General features: G+C 40.8%; 1 non-coding gene across 1 annotated transcript; it reads left to right on the top strand.

The window, feature by feature from the left end:
• The first annotated feature begins 6,444 nt into the window (after positions 1-6,444).
• Positions 6,445-6,549, top strand: LOC113456025. The gene has a single exon (XR_003376914.1). It is a non-coding gene; the product is annotated as a U6 spliceosomal RNA (small nuclear RNA).
• Positions 6,550-15,207: the final 8,658 nt, after the last annotated feature.

Raw genomic sequence — 15,207 nt, 5'->3', positions numbered from 1 at the left:
AGTGAATTACTAATAGCGGCTCACAGAAGGATGCAGTTGAAATACAACTGGCCTTAAAGAAAAACTTGCCAATGGGAATGCCTAAGAATCAGGAAGGACATCGAGGGAAGTGGTGGACTCTAAACGTTACCTGTCCAGAGCTGAGGTTCGTGAAGCCTTTCAAAGTATGGTCCCTTCTAGCCCTCAGGTGACTGCACCATGTCCGGGACTAGAAACACACCCCCCCCCCATTGTTCTCATGGGAAAACAGCATGAGGACGTGTTTCATTTGTTTGTTTTCTTCCCCCTTCACAAATGTGTGTAGTTCTTGTAGCTGCCAACAAGACACTCTAGGAGACAACTGGAAATGTTTAGAGGTGGAAGACTTCACAGTGTGGATTAATCTTTCCTTGTCTTCCCTTCCCCACCCCCGATCTCATCCACCCCTGCAGACAAACATGCCCCAAACAAGTCTACCCGAAACCACAAGGAGCACATGCTTGAGTAACAGATAATTACACAGCAGTGAGTTCTCTTCTGGCTAGCTTGCCTATCCTTTCTGACCCTGTCTGCTTCTCTCTCACTGTCTGAGGGCATTGTTCTTTTCGGCCAACGTCACTGCTTCTGTTACTATGAATAACCCTCCCTAATTACACTTCTCAGTCTTGGGCACTGCCGAGGCCACACAATTTAGAGATCCCTTTTGACAAATCCTTTTAAAATCTTTTTAGATTCAAAATGTTTTCACAATAAAAATAATTTAAATTCTTAAGAAGCCTAATCCCTAAATCTGAACTCCTTTGTGAAATTTTCCAAAATTTGTCATGTGTGCTGTTAAAAAAAAAACCAAACAAACCAAGGAATAGTAAAATAAATGAGGGTAGATGTTATAGCCAGAACCTAAGCCAGCATCCATGTGTTATGTTTAATCAATATATATTTGTATCATAAGTGAGAAAATACCCTGTTCCCTCAAAGGTGAAAGCATTCTTCATGTAAAGCATGCTTGGGCAATTTAGTGTGCACTGCATAAATAAGAACCATTGGATTACATTACAGCATAGAGTCCTATTGGGTGTTTGGTATCCCTTTCTATAGAAATAGATAGGAATTCCAGGGATTTCTGGTCTTATCTCCTTGTGGTGACCAAAGTAAAAGAATAAAGTGGACAGGCAAAACATGACACATCTTTTAAAAGTATCAGTTAATTTGCATTGCAACTTACAAGGGATTTAGGTCCTCACTGACATCACCTAGTACAGCACAGTGTGTCTCGATGGAGCTCTCACGCAGGCTTGAGTTGGAAGGACTGTGTCCCTGGGCTCTGTCCTTACCATCTCTCTCATGCTCACAGCATGACAGACAGCTTAGTGAGGGACGAATGATGTAGAAGTGGATTTGCCTACCTTTCCTGTTTACCTCCTTTTGCCTTATGAGTAACTTAGTTTGGTAGAAACTGGTAACTAACCCTCTTTCTTTAGGAACGGCTCTATCTGATCTTGGTGAAGAAGCAAGCTGAATCTTCCAGGAGACAAGGTTGATTGCTTGCACATATAGTAAGGTAAGAGTCACTAAAGACAATCCTGACTTTTAAAACGTTTATTTCATGTTTAGGTGTTTGATGTGTGTGCATGTGAATGTATATGTGTGTGTGCGCGCACGCATGCATGTGTGTGAGAATGCATGTGTGCATACGTGTGTATGTATGCACATGTATGTGCATGAGTGTGTGGTGTTGTCTGTGCATGGGTTTAGAAATGTGAGCTGGGAGCTGCAGGCCATTGTGAACCACCTGATGTGAGTGCTGGGGACAGTCCTCTGGAATTCAGTAAATGTTTTTAACTTTGGAGTCATTTCCTCGGTTCCCTGACTTTTTCTTTGTTTCAGATGTCTATATCTAGGTACAAAATTAGACAGGGAAATTAGTCCAGAGGAATATTTTCCCAATATTCAAGTGTTTTTTCAAACTGGGACTGTCTGCTACTCTGGGCAATCAGAAAGAATGCCTTTGGAGAACACCGTCATCTCAACCTGTCTCGCTGTGCAGAGCCCACTTTATAAAATCTAGCATCTCTGTGGCAGCTCTCCCTGACTCCAGGTTTCTTATCTAAGTGGTTTTTGTAGTTGGTTTAGACTAAAGTCTAAAGCATTCTAAAGTAAGAGACTGGCGCCTGGGGACTTTGGAGAGGATCAGATTGGGACTCTTAACACATTACTCTATGTGCAAGAACAGAGACACAAGGGAACTTTCAGGATGTGCAAAACTAGTACACAGCTGCTCTGTGCTCCTCTGCTGGGGACCTGAGTTGTAGACTCCATCCTTCTCTTCGGAAAACGCGAAGAAAACAAAGTCCCCTGTGACCCCAGTGTGACATGTGTCATGCTGTCCTCTCTGTCTCCCACCCTTGCCCATGATGCCAACTTTGCCTCTTTTCTCATTTCATTTTTCTCACTCGCCAGTCACAACACACATATAGCTCAATTTTTATTGCCTTTATTCACCCAGTCAATTTTGGCACTTGGCAGTGAATCAGGACGTGAATGACAGAACCATTTGCTCTGGGGACAGAGGTCTTATGGGCTATATCCCCACGCTGATGTTATAAACCCCCTTCCTCACCTTCAGTATCGCAGCCCTCAGCATCCCCCAGACACAGCGGTTTAACTGTGTCTGAAGCTCTGGCCCCATGCATCACTTCTCTCCTTCGCTGTCTTATTTTCTTCTGAATGACTTGCCTTAGTTTTTCTAGACAACAAGGTTAACATTGAAATTAGGATCATAAAGGAATCAGATTTATGGAATTTCAGTTCTAAAACTATACTGAATCTAATTTATGGAATTTCGATACTAAAAAACAAATCTAAATTCTCTCATGAGGTCTTTGAAGAGAATATGTATTCACTTATATATTGCCATATGCCAAGAAATATGGAAGATAATTCATGAGACAGTACCAAACAAGATAATGGAATAGATACGTGAAGAAAATAAATGGATCCAAAGTTCATCACTCAGAGTGGTGGCTGTTTTAAAATAGGCCATAATTTTGGCTTTTATTTTCCCCAGCAAAGAAAAGAGGGAATCATCAAACACCTATGGGCCACAAAGGCCATTTTTGAAGAATAGAAAAAATATCTATCCAGCCTGGATTTCACAGAACAAATTTGAAATAAGTACTTCTCTTTTTGGGTGAGGGGAGGAAAGAAACACCACACTTTCAACAGAAGTTCTCCCAAATCACTTCGGTCTAAAAGTATACTTCTGAAAAGTGAACAACACCAAATATATTATCATTATCTATCCAATACACATTCCTCCCTTAGTCAGTTTGCAGAGTAACGTTACCTAGTTCTCTGTTACGTGATGTGCAATTCCGTCTGAATTCTGTACTATAACACCGTCTAATTGGGAAAACAGGTGCATCTACAGAACTCCCCGAAGTAAGAAAGGGACTCATAGACCCCTGGTACATGCACACTGGCTTGTACAAATCACAGAGTCACGGGGTCAGATCCTGACTCATTTGCTTGTATCATTGCTAGGTACATCTGAGATTTTGAGATTCGACTTTTTCTTCTCAGAGCGTGATATGATATATGATAATTGCTACAAGTTTACTACAAGTATCTTGACTACATTTCTCTCCTCATATCTTTGGCATCATGGAAAGAAAACTCTTCCTAAACATGTGACAATGTCTCTTTGCTGAATCAGATGCTCACTGTACCCTCCTTAGCCTATCACATCATTGATCTTGGATTGACATCTGTAGCTCTTTGATGAATATGTCTTCCTGGTACCCCAGCTGGTACCAGGAACCTACCCTCCATAAATTTTTGGTGAATAAACGAATGACAGAATGGAAAACAATTGAGAGGCACAGGATGTCTCAACTTTAGATGCAGGCCTGGCTCCTTATCAGCTCCATATCTTGGTTTAGGGAAATGACTTGGTTGTTCGAACAGGACAATGTGCTCTTATCATGAACTCTCTGGTTGAGTCTCTAAGAATTCAGTAGATAAAAACCCAAACTCCTTTTTTTTTTTTTTATCTCACTTCATTTCTGGGGGAGCTAATAAAGATAATAGGCCATCTTGTTTCCTCTGGTGATAAAAACCATTGGAATTCTTGGCATTAGGCTCAGGGAAATCAAATTAAAGAAGGCTTTAATGTGCACCTTGAAGCATATTTAATGCTTGACATTTATTCTATGATCACAGTTATGGTAGCGACTCTGTCCCATAAATTATTTAATACACTAGTGTATAAAAAGAATTGCTCACCATGTAGGTAAGGAAATGGGACACACACACACATTCACACACACACACACACACACACACACACACACACACACACACACACTCCCTGTCTCTCTCAAACACACACTCCTATCATAGCTAATAAATAGGTCTGGAAAATTTCAGGCAACAAAATCAATACATAAAAGCAGTTAAATTTCTACTTACTAAGCGTGAACAATCTGAAAATTAAATGATCTCATTTTTGACAGCATTAGAAAGAATATTAGCCAGGTATAGAAATCAGTTTAAATGAGGAGGTAAGAGACTAGTACACTGGAAAAATAGAAGAAAATGAGAGGCATTTAAAGAGACAAGAGTAAATAAAAATGCATTCGTGATCAAATATTGAAGGCAATACTGTTCAAACAGGAGTATTATCAAAAGTAACCTTCAGATTCAGCAAATCCTGATTCAGCACTTCCCATCAATGGTTGGAGGGTGTCCTCCACAGACATTTAAAAAGCTGTCCTAAAATTCTTATTTCACAGGGAAGGACCAGGATACAAAAGAGTCTTGGAGCGAGGACTATATTGGAAGACTTAGTTTCCTGATTTCAAAACTGGCTACAAACCGATGAGAATAAAACCACCTCTTAAAGGGAAAGAAAAGCAATATGGCACCCGCTGACATAGCGCAGTAAGGGCAAAGAGCAGCCATCCAGGTGTGAGCCAGCGGCTGAGGCTGACAAGTGTCAAGGTGAGTCAGTGTGGACAGGCATCTTACAGGGAGTGCACTGCTTCTGAAAGTTGCGCTAAACAACGTGACTATTTTAACAGGGACTTTCCAGGCTTTGGCCATGATACCCCTGGTTCTGGGGAAGCTGGCTGCTCACATGAAGATAAAGAAGATATACCTCTGCTGTGCACCACGTACAAAAGTCAGCCGAAAGGAGCAGAGACATAAACGTGCGGTGTAAGACAGAAATGTCTCATGAGCATGGGGAAGCGTTCCGACGGCATGGACTTTGGCAAAATTCCTCAGATGCGACATTCAAGGCGCAACTGTAAGAAAAGGCAATGGCTTTAAGCCAAACTTAAATTTTTCATGCATTGAGCCAGGTAGGGTGGAGTACATGCCTTTGATCTCAGCAATTGGGAGACAGAGAGACAGATTTCTGAGTTTGAGGGCAACCTGGTCTTCAGAGTGAGATCCAGGACGGTCAGGACTAAAGAGAAACCCTGTCTCTTGGGGGGAAAAATCATGCATGCATAAAAGGATGTTTACAAAAGTAAAAAAACACAAATTAAATGAGAGACTGTGGAAGACACATCGGATGTTTTCATAATAAGATGCAGGACAGGAGTAACTCAAAGAACCAGAGGGTAATTTTGTTTCAGTTTCAAGCATGGTGCAGAAGGCACGGAGGAAGAGCTGCGGTCACTGTGGTGGAGGACTGTAGCAGACACTGTTCATTGCAGAGTGGGCCAGGGAGCACAGAGCCAAGCAGGAACCAAGGGCTTGAAAAATGTGGAATGGAATTTTGTGGCACATACCTGTAATTCCAGGAGTCTGGGAGAATCTCAAGACGGGGGAACCTTAAGACAGAGGTCTGACTAGACTACACATGAAGACCTGGTCTAATGAAAGCACCAAAGCTGAGGATGCAGCTCAGTAGTAGATCACATGCTGAGAATGTACAGGGTTTGATTCATAGCACTGGAAAATGTGTGTGTGTGTGGTGTGTGTGTGTGTGTGTGTGTGGTCTTCATTTGTTGTGGTGGTTGCACTAAGCCTTCCATAGAAAGCCCAGATCATTATTCACACCTGAAATCATACTACTACATAAATAATTCTTTCCATATTAATTTTAGATTTGTGTAGTTGATATTTGATTATGTGGTTCATTTAAATTGTTGACACGATAACAGTATATTCTGATAGCACTACAAAATGGTGACTCTTGAAACAACCAGACTAACTGACATTGATGTAAAAACACAAGTACCATTTGGTTTTATTTATATAATGTACCTAGAGTGGTAAAATTCATAAACTGCCAGGGGATGGAGACTTAAGTGTCTCGGTGCCTAGTCTCTGCCTGAGATGATGTGAAAGTTTCAGAAGCAGGCAAGGCTCAGGGTTGTGCAATGCTCGTGAACCATTGAATTGTGCCTTTCAAAACCACTGACGTGGTAAATAAGTATTTGCATATAATGTAAAATGCTGCCAAAGCAAGCGCATATGCTAAAATTGAAATGATACAGAGATTAGCATGGCCCCTTGTGTAAGGATGACATGCCAATTCATGAAGCATATCATATTTTTACGGAGATTGGTATGTAAAATGAAAGGAGATAGTTTGTTTTCTTTTTTAAAAGAAGAAAAGAAATTATTAAAAATATAAAATATATTGCATCTTATTGCTAAAGCATATTAAATGTAAATTTATATAAATTATACTATACAAAAATATATAAAATATTTTCACAACAGAAAACAACAATCAGATTATTTTCAGAAAGCAAGGGAGGGGTTTATTGCCACAGTTTGTCTTAATGACAAACATGAAGAAAAAAATGAGATCATAAACACAAATTATTTTGTGCTTTAAATTATTGAGACCAAATCTCAGAAATAACAGTTTTCAAGTGATGGCATAGAAATTTGCACTTTCTATTTCATGAAATTTACCAAGGGAAATGTTGTTTTAAGTTTGATCTAGAAATGTAAGAGAGCAGCGCTTAAAAGTCATGTGCAGCATCTATCTAACTACACATTGAAGCCACATCTTGTTTAAAGATATCACGTTAAAGGTAACTAACTGTATTATTGAGACATTCATTTTTGCTTTTCAACTGGGTAAGTAACAATTGCACTGGAATAAATTCTTTATTCCTTGATGCTAAAATGCCCAAGGTTTTATATACTTACATATATTTCAAATATTCTTCTCAAAAGATTAGTTAACAAACCTCAAGATTACATCTCTATTCTTTTGATTTTTTTAAAAACTCATCCACCACTTCCTGTCAGAGACTTTAGTGGGTTTGGCTGGCTCCCAGGACCTCTGCCAGGCTTTCATCTTCAGAAGCACAATTGTTTCCTGTACGGGTTAACTCAGAACCAAAAGACTCGCTCCGCCACTGATGTGGAGCGGAAATGTTGCATCGTTGACACACGCCTATTGGCTGAAGACATGAGCAGCCTTGCAGCGTCTCACACATGAAAGTGCCTGGCGTTCCCTTTACAAAGCACACACTGCCAGAAAGAATTCTGCATACACAATTAGTTTTATTTTCGTCTCTGATGTTGCTTTCATTGACATGTGTGGTCCTCTCTGTTCTTCAGTTTTAGAATATTTGTATTTTGCACTCCAGGGAAAACTCACAGGGAGACGCCCGCAATCAGTGTCTGTTGTCTCTCTCACCTGCTTCTCTGCAGAGACTTAAAAAAAAAGAGCACCAAAAGCAAAGCTCTTTCTGGAGATGTCACTGAACTCCCACAGACAACAGATACAATCAAGAAAATATTAATTCTTTCCCTGACTTGATAATATGTTTTTCAAGTCATCTCACGTGAGACTCTGAAAACTATATGACACCATGGGTGTCAGGTAGCACACACACTGCTGTTCCCCCAATTGTCCTTTGTGTAAATTTGTTGTGGTGACAACCTAGGTCCCCCGGAGAGAGTCTAGATCACTACTCGTAGCGGAAAGTCATAATACTGTAGGAATGACTTGTTTCCATATTAATTTTGAATCTTTATAATCGATGCCCGCCCAGTTGTCTGACTTGTTTAAATTGTTAATATGCTTCCAGATACAACTATAATGACATTACTTAGCCTTAAAGATTAATTGCTGGGATCCAGAACATTCCCTTTGCTAGGACTTCCGGGGATTTAGGTCAAACTCCGCATTGTGAATCTGTATAAAGAGGCAGGACATGAAATTTGAAAGTCAAATTTTGAAAATCAAATATAAATATTAATTTACTTATAAAACTAACTTAATTATTAATATTGCACCAAATTGCCTTCCATGTGGTGCCTGTAGAGTGAGAAGAGCCCTCCAGGCTCCCTGGAACTGGCGTTATGGACAGCTGCAAGTCACTCCAACGGCAAGAGTTGAACCTGGGTCCACTGTAAGAGCAACTGATCATCACTAAGTCACCTCCCAGGCCCCTGCTATTTTCGTATGCACTTAAACTTTCTTATGATCAAAGGCAGTGTTATAAACTCAGGACAAAAAAAAAAAAGGCTTGGATTAAAAATACATGCGATGTCATAGCTGGCTTTAAAGGCCATTTTTCATCTGTATTTCTTTTCTTTAAGCTGCTTAAAAGAATAGCTTGTATAAACTCAAGGAGATAAAAGGGAAAGCGGCGGTTTTACTTGCTCTGGTCTTGCCTAAGGCCAATATAGTCTGTGCCTTTATCATTTCCCCTAAATAGCCCTGAGCAAACCTAAGCCTTGTTAAACTCAAGGAAGCCGACTGGTAGGATCTGAAGCTTTGACTTAGGATGTCCAGAGTTGGCCAAAGCACATGGTGATATTGTTCTTCCAAGGGAGCAGAGTGCTCTATGCCCTGGGGACAGAATGGGAAGTGTGCTTTTAGTGCCTGTCCCCAGTTCCAGACCCAGAATGGCTAAAATCCTTGGGAGCTTTTGAGTGGGGGTGGCTGAGATGCTCCAGTGGGTAGAAGCCTGAAGATGTGGGTTTGATGCCTGGAACGTACGGAGTGGAGGAGAAAAGCAGCAAGTTCTCCGGTCTCCTCGTGCACACACATGTCTACATGATAAATATAGTTACCATTTAGGAAAGAATCTTTGGAGTGGTGAGGTGAAAAAAGCACCTATTATTTACTCATAATAAATGCTTCTAATTATATCTGAGTTTATGCTAATGAAGTAGATTTAGGAGGCCTGAGGCCGGTTGCTGAAGGAATGGTCATCAGTCTAACTTCCTGACCTTACGGGAGGAGGTGGATTCTCAAGGTGTACCTAATCACCCTTCACCAATGGTTGAACAGGACCTGTGTAAGGAAGGCCTGTAAAAATGTCCTTTTGAGCAGCTCTGAGTGGGTCAAGGGGCTGTAATGGTGGTGCACCAGAAAGGACAAAGGAGCTTATTGGACTTCCACCCTACACCCCGTCTAAATGCCTCTCACCCATTTGGTTATGACTGTGCTGTATCTTTTATACTAAATTAATAAAAACAAACAAACCCACTTTTTCTGAGTTGTGAGCCATTTTGGCAAATTTGTCAACTCCAGACAGAGCACACACACACACACACACACACACACACACACACACACACACATCTCCAGTTGGTCAGAATGGTCACCCCTTGAGCTCTGCAATTGGTGTATGAAGTAGGATCATTTTTGTGGTGCAGAACCCTTCATTTGTCGGGCTTATACTTACTGTTGGCAGTTAGTGTCAGAACTGAGTTAAATTGTAGGCTCTCGGTTGAGAGCCGGAGAGAACTGGTCAGTTCTTGATGTGGAAAACTACAGATAGGGAGTTTGAATCAGTTTGGTTTTGTCAAAGCACTCCACTTTTTACCAGAATGAGACACCTCCCAAGTTATAAACTGTGCTGTTAGCTTTCTTGTGCCTGTAGGTTTTACTTCAAATAAGTCAGCAAATGGCTCAAAATGCCTTTAGTGAAGAAAAAAATTCTTCAGAATGTCGGAAAGTACCACTCCCGTCCATGAGTTATTGGTAGGGCTGACTTATTCCAAGGTCTGAAGATCCCTCCCAAGCTTCTCAAAACCTTTCTCTGATGACAAAAAATTCTCTGAAACATAAACAACAGCAGAAACTATAATGTGAAAACTACCCACCACTAAGGTCTGGGCTAATTGAGTTTAACGTAAAAGGTTCAGACTGCCTGTGACTAGGGGTCTTAGTATAATCAATGGCAGCTCTGTAAAACTTATTCTTTGCCAGGTACAGCATTCACAGGTGGATTTGCATTCACCCTTTGATCTGCACAGCAGACAAAGAAAATCAAGAAAATACTTTCTACTGCTTTTTCTCCTGCTTCATTGAGGTCAGCGGAAGTTAATTTGACTCATGCATTGGAGACCCTGCCATGTTATCCAAGACACCTGTGCAGGTGGTGCCTGGCTGGCATTTAGCAAGGTATCTGATTCTTAAGCTCTCCAATGGTGTGAAAGCTTCCCTTCTAACCATTGTCTCTCACTTTCACTGCATACATCAGGAGCTGCAAGAATATTCAACCCTTTCAAAGTGGGCTCCATGTTAGAGGATCTTGGTCTAAGGCTAAGCTAATGGAAGTGGATGAGCTTTCTCAGGCCATGTGGGGCCCATCAGATATGTTAAATGAATTTACAAAATCAGGATATGTTTTCCATTTTCTCTGCGTTTCTCGGAACAGAGTTTCATCACTGGTGGCATAACACCTGAACTCTTAGCCCTTCTGGCACAATATTTCTCAGTATTTCACAGTGTGTGTCTTGAGGGAGGGGTCCACTGGAGAAAGCAGGCAAATGTTTCATCCCTAATGGGGTTCTGTTACTGCAATCCCCATGGCTTTTAATAGTGAAGAGCGGGGCAGCCAGGGCTGCCCACCAGATGCTTTCCACCACGAATCATGTTCTCCATCAGCCTGTTTCTGTATATTGACAACCAGAAAAGGCTGTGGCGTGAGTGAGTGAAAGAAGAGTGGAGAGGGTCTGCAGGCGACCGTGGAACTGTTCCACCTCTTCCTGGGTCCAGGAGAAACAGGGAGAGAACAGGAGTCTGTGGAAAGAGAGGGAACAAAATCTACCAATGACAAAGGAGGTATTTAGGAGGTGGATGCTGAAAGATTGCAGCCAGCCCTGATTGCATAGTGAGTTCCAGGCCAGCTTGAAGTGTGGAGTGGGGTCTTATCTTTCAACAAATAAACAAAAAAAAGTAAAAGTAAAGCAGCAAGACAAATCTGACAAACTTTTGTAGAGTGATAAGAAAAAATATATAAGAAAAATAAGAAAAAAATTATTAACAGGAAATGTGTAGATGTTCCGGCAGGAAATTGAGTAATAGGTCTGAATGAAAGCACATCCACAGCAAGATGTTGGAATGGTAGAGGGGAACCAAAAGGGCCAGCGAAGAATCTAGAACCAGCAATGCTAGAGATGATCCAACACACATACACACGCGTGTGTGCGCACATACACACACACACACACACACACATACACACACACACACACTGTAGGATGTTTGTACACTTTGTGGAGGTGTATTGCTGTGATTGATGTAATAAAAAGTGAATGACCAATAGCTCGGCAGAATGTATAGGCAGGATTTTTGGGGCAAGAAGGGAACAGGAGGAAGATCTGGGCACTTGGGAGTCATCAGCCAGACACAGAAAGGACGCAGGAAGTACAAGATGAAAGAGAAGTAATGCTATGTGGTAGACTGCAGATTAATAAAAAATGGATTAATTCACATATAAGAGCTAGTTAAGACAGAAAGATAATTTTTTCAAGGTATAGAGTAGGAAACAAACCGAATGTATAATGTAGAAGAGGAAGGGTAGAAAACCAGCATACAAATACATTCCAGAAGAAAACCTTCCTTAGGAATGCACATATTGGCATCGGTACGGTTATGTTGGAGCAGGCAGGACCTTGTTGGAGGAAGTATATCACTGGGAAGGGAGACTTTGAGGTCTTATATGTGCTCAAAATACTACCCAGTGTCTCTGACTACTTCTTGTTGCCTACAGGATCAAGATGTGAGAACCCTCAGCCCCTTCTTCAGCATCATGTCTGCCTGCATGCTGCTTTGCTTCCTTCCATTGATGACAATTGACTAAATGTCTGAACTGTAAGTGAGCCACCACAATTAACTCTTTTCCTTTATAAGAGTTGCTGTGGACATGGTATGTCTCTGGACATGGTGCGTCTTCACAATAGAATAGATAGATGTTGGTACCAGGGACGGGGATATGGTGATAGGCCTGACCACGTTTTTGTTTGAAGGAATATGGACCTTGGGACTGTGGATTAGAAAAAGAGTCAAATGTTTTAAGTGCTGCCTAAAGGACAATACTAGTAGGAGCGTGGAAGACAGTAGTCTTGAGTGATTTGAACTGTGGTGGGCCAGCACAAGAGGTTTCAGAGGAGAAGAGCTTTAGTGTGTTTAGAAATTGTTCTTGTGATATTTTGGTGAAGAATGTGGTTGCTTTTTGCCCCTGTATGAAAAGCTTGCCAGAGGTTAAAATGAAGAGTTTTAGATTAATTCCCATGGTAGAAAAAAAAATCTCAAAACAGCCTAGTATAGACTCTTGTGTGGTTATTAGTGTTGACTATAATGAAGATACATAATGAAAAGGAGCAAGCTGAGCAAGGAAAAATATTTGAGAGAAAAGGAGCGCCAGAAGGTAGATTGGAGCTAAGTTCTGTGTTCAAGGAGATAAACAGATTAAGAAATGGAATAAAGGGAGTCATGACCTAGATCCAACTCAGCTAAATTTTTCAATTAAAAAGAAAGAGTTAAAGAAAAGCTTAGAGTTTGTGGTACACACTTTTATGCCCAGAACTTGGAAGGCAGAGACTGGTGGATCTCTAAGTTTGAGGCCAGCCTGGTCTACAGAGCAAGATCCAGGACAATCAAGCTTAGACAGTGAAGGAAACCATCAAAAACAGAAAGTTGGTGAAGATGTAGTTGAACAAAAGGGCCATGTTCCAGCCTCAGCAAGCAGCAGAACTTGGTAACAACTTTGGTCATGTGTTTCTGGAGTTAAGGACAGAAGAAAGGGGCTATGGAATTTGCCACCATGACTAAGGAAAGCTGCTAAGGCCAAGCATGTGTCAGGGGTGTCCATTAATGGAGGTATAGAAAGGCCATTGGGTGAAGTTGTGAAGTTGAAGCCTGGATTGCCTTGGAGATCCAAATATTTTGAATAATGCCAGAGCCATGAGAAGCCTGATGAGGAGAGTTGATGACAGAGAGTGGAATCAGCCCACGAGAAAGAAATATTTTGCAGTCAACAAAGCTGAGCAGAGTTGAAGATCTGAAGAGCAATTTGATATCAGACATGGAGATACAGAGTTTGGAGTTTGCCCAGCTGTGTTTTGGTCTTGTTTTGTTCTGGTGTTTCCTCACTCTACTCCCTTCCATGTATTTTGGAATGGTAATATATGTCTCGTGCCATTATATGTTAGAAGTATGTGGTCTATTTGATTTGTGGGTTACAGTTAAGAGAGTGCATGAATTTCAGAAGAGACTTTGAACTTTAGACTTTTAAATACTGTTATAGACTAGGGGGACCTTTGAAGTTAGACTAAATGCATTTTTTCATTATGATATGACTACAAGTCTTTGGGGACCAGGGAGTGGAATGTGGTGGTTTGAAAGACAATGGTCCCCAGAGACAATGGCACTATGTAGCAGGTGTGGCCTTGTTGGAAGAAGTGTTTCACTGTGGAGGCAGCGTTTGAGGTTTTATAGATGCTCAAGATACAACCTAGTGTCTTAGGCCACTTCTCATCTCCGGGATCAAGACATAAGAGCTCTGAACTCTTTCTCTAGTACCATATCTGCCTGCTTGCTGCTTTGCTTCCTACCATGGTGATAATGGAATAAACCTCTAAACTCTAAGCAAGCCACCACAATTAACTGTTTTCCTTTATAAGAGTTGCAATGGTCTTGATGTTTCTTTACTGCAATGAAATCCCTAGCTAAGGCACTTACGAATCCTGGACCTGGGACCTGCGCTGGACTGTGGTTGATATATCCGGTGGCACTCCATTGAAGAAAAAATCCACAATTAAAACATAGTGTATGAAGAAAAAAATTACATACCATGGACCTAGAGACATGGCTTAGGAATTAAGAGCGTTGCTGAATTTTGAGAGGACCTAAGTATAGTTCTGTGAAACCACATTGGGTGGCTCATGATGCCCTCTTCTGGCCTCTGTGGGCACCAACACATACATCAGACACACACACACATCACACACACTCACAAACACAAATAAAAATGAAATAAATTAACAACAACAAAAATCACTACTGGTATGTAGTTCAGTGGTAGAGTCCTTAAAGCATACATGAGGCTCAAGGTTCATTCCTAGTATAAGAATTGTATTCTCAATTTACTTGTCTTTTATGTACAGAGCAATAAAAATGAAAACTCAGAGCCGGGCGGTGGTGGCGCACGCCTGTAATCCCAGCACTCGGGAGGCAGAGGCAGGCGGATCTCTGTGAGTTCGAGGCCAGCCTGGTCTACCAAGGGAGTTCCAGGACAGGCTCCAAAGCTGCAGAGAAACCCTGTCTCGAAAAACCAAAAAAATAAATAAATAAATAAATAAAAAAAAAGAAAACTCAGATATTAGTAATCAGAAAATATGCACACCTATATATTTCCTTCAAAAATAAGACTTAAATATGTACTTTAAGATCTAAAATAAAATGAGAAGCTGAATTCAGAGGTCTTGTTATAAAGTAGCAGTTGTTAGCATTTAAACAGATTAACTCTAATGCAAAATATAATTGTCAAACTATTACTATTAAAGCATAAATAAAAATACATATTAATATCCATATACATTTTTACAGCAGAGTTCATGTAAACAAAAAAGGGAGTAGAGGTTTGCACTAAACTTTTTCATAATATTTAGAAAGCTACTCTGTATTTTAAAGTGATTTCAAAATTTTTTAATTAAAATACAATCATATTATTTCCCTCTTCCCCTTTCCTCTCTCTAACCCCTCCCACTTACAGTAGCTTGAAGAAACTGGTCCTTTGTACCCATAAGCCAATCAGGTAGCAGAGATGAATGAACGCTCAACTACCTTTCTTTACTTACATAGCCCAGGATCCTAGCAAGGTAATGATGTCCCCCATAATGGGTAGCTCTTCCACCTTAGACTAATATAATTAAGATAATCTCTCCCCCATGGACACACCAAGAGGCCCATCTCTCAGGTTATTCTATATTCTGGCAAGTTAACCCTAG

This window comes from Microtus ochrogaster, chromosome 4 (assembly GCF_000317375.1).
Source record: "Microtus ochrogaster isolate Prairie Vole_2 chromosome 4, MicOch1.0, whole genome shotgun sequence".
Taxonomy (NCBI): Eukaryota; Metazoa; Chordata; class Mammalia; order Rodentia; family Cricetidae; genus Microtus; species Microtus ochrogaster.
The sequence above is the reverse complement of the archived record's forward strand: the minus strand, read 5'-3'. Positions and strand labels throughout refer to the sequence as shown.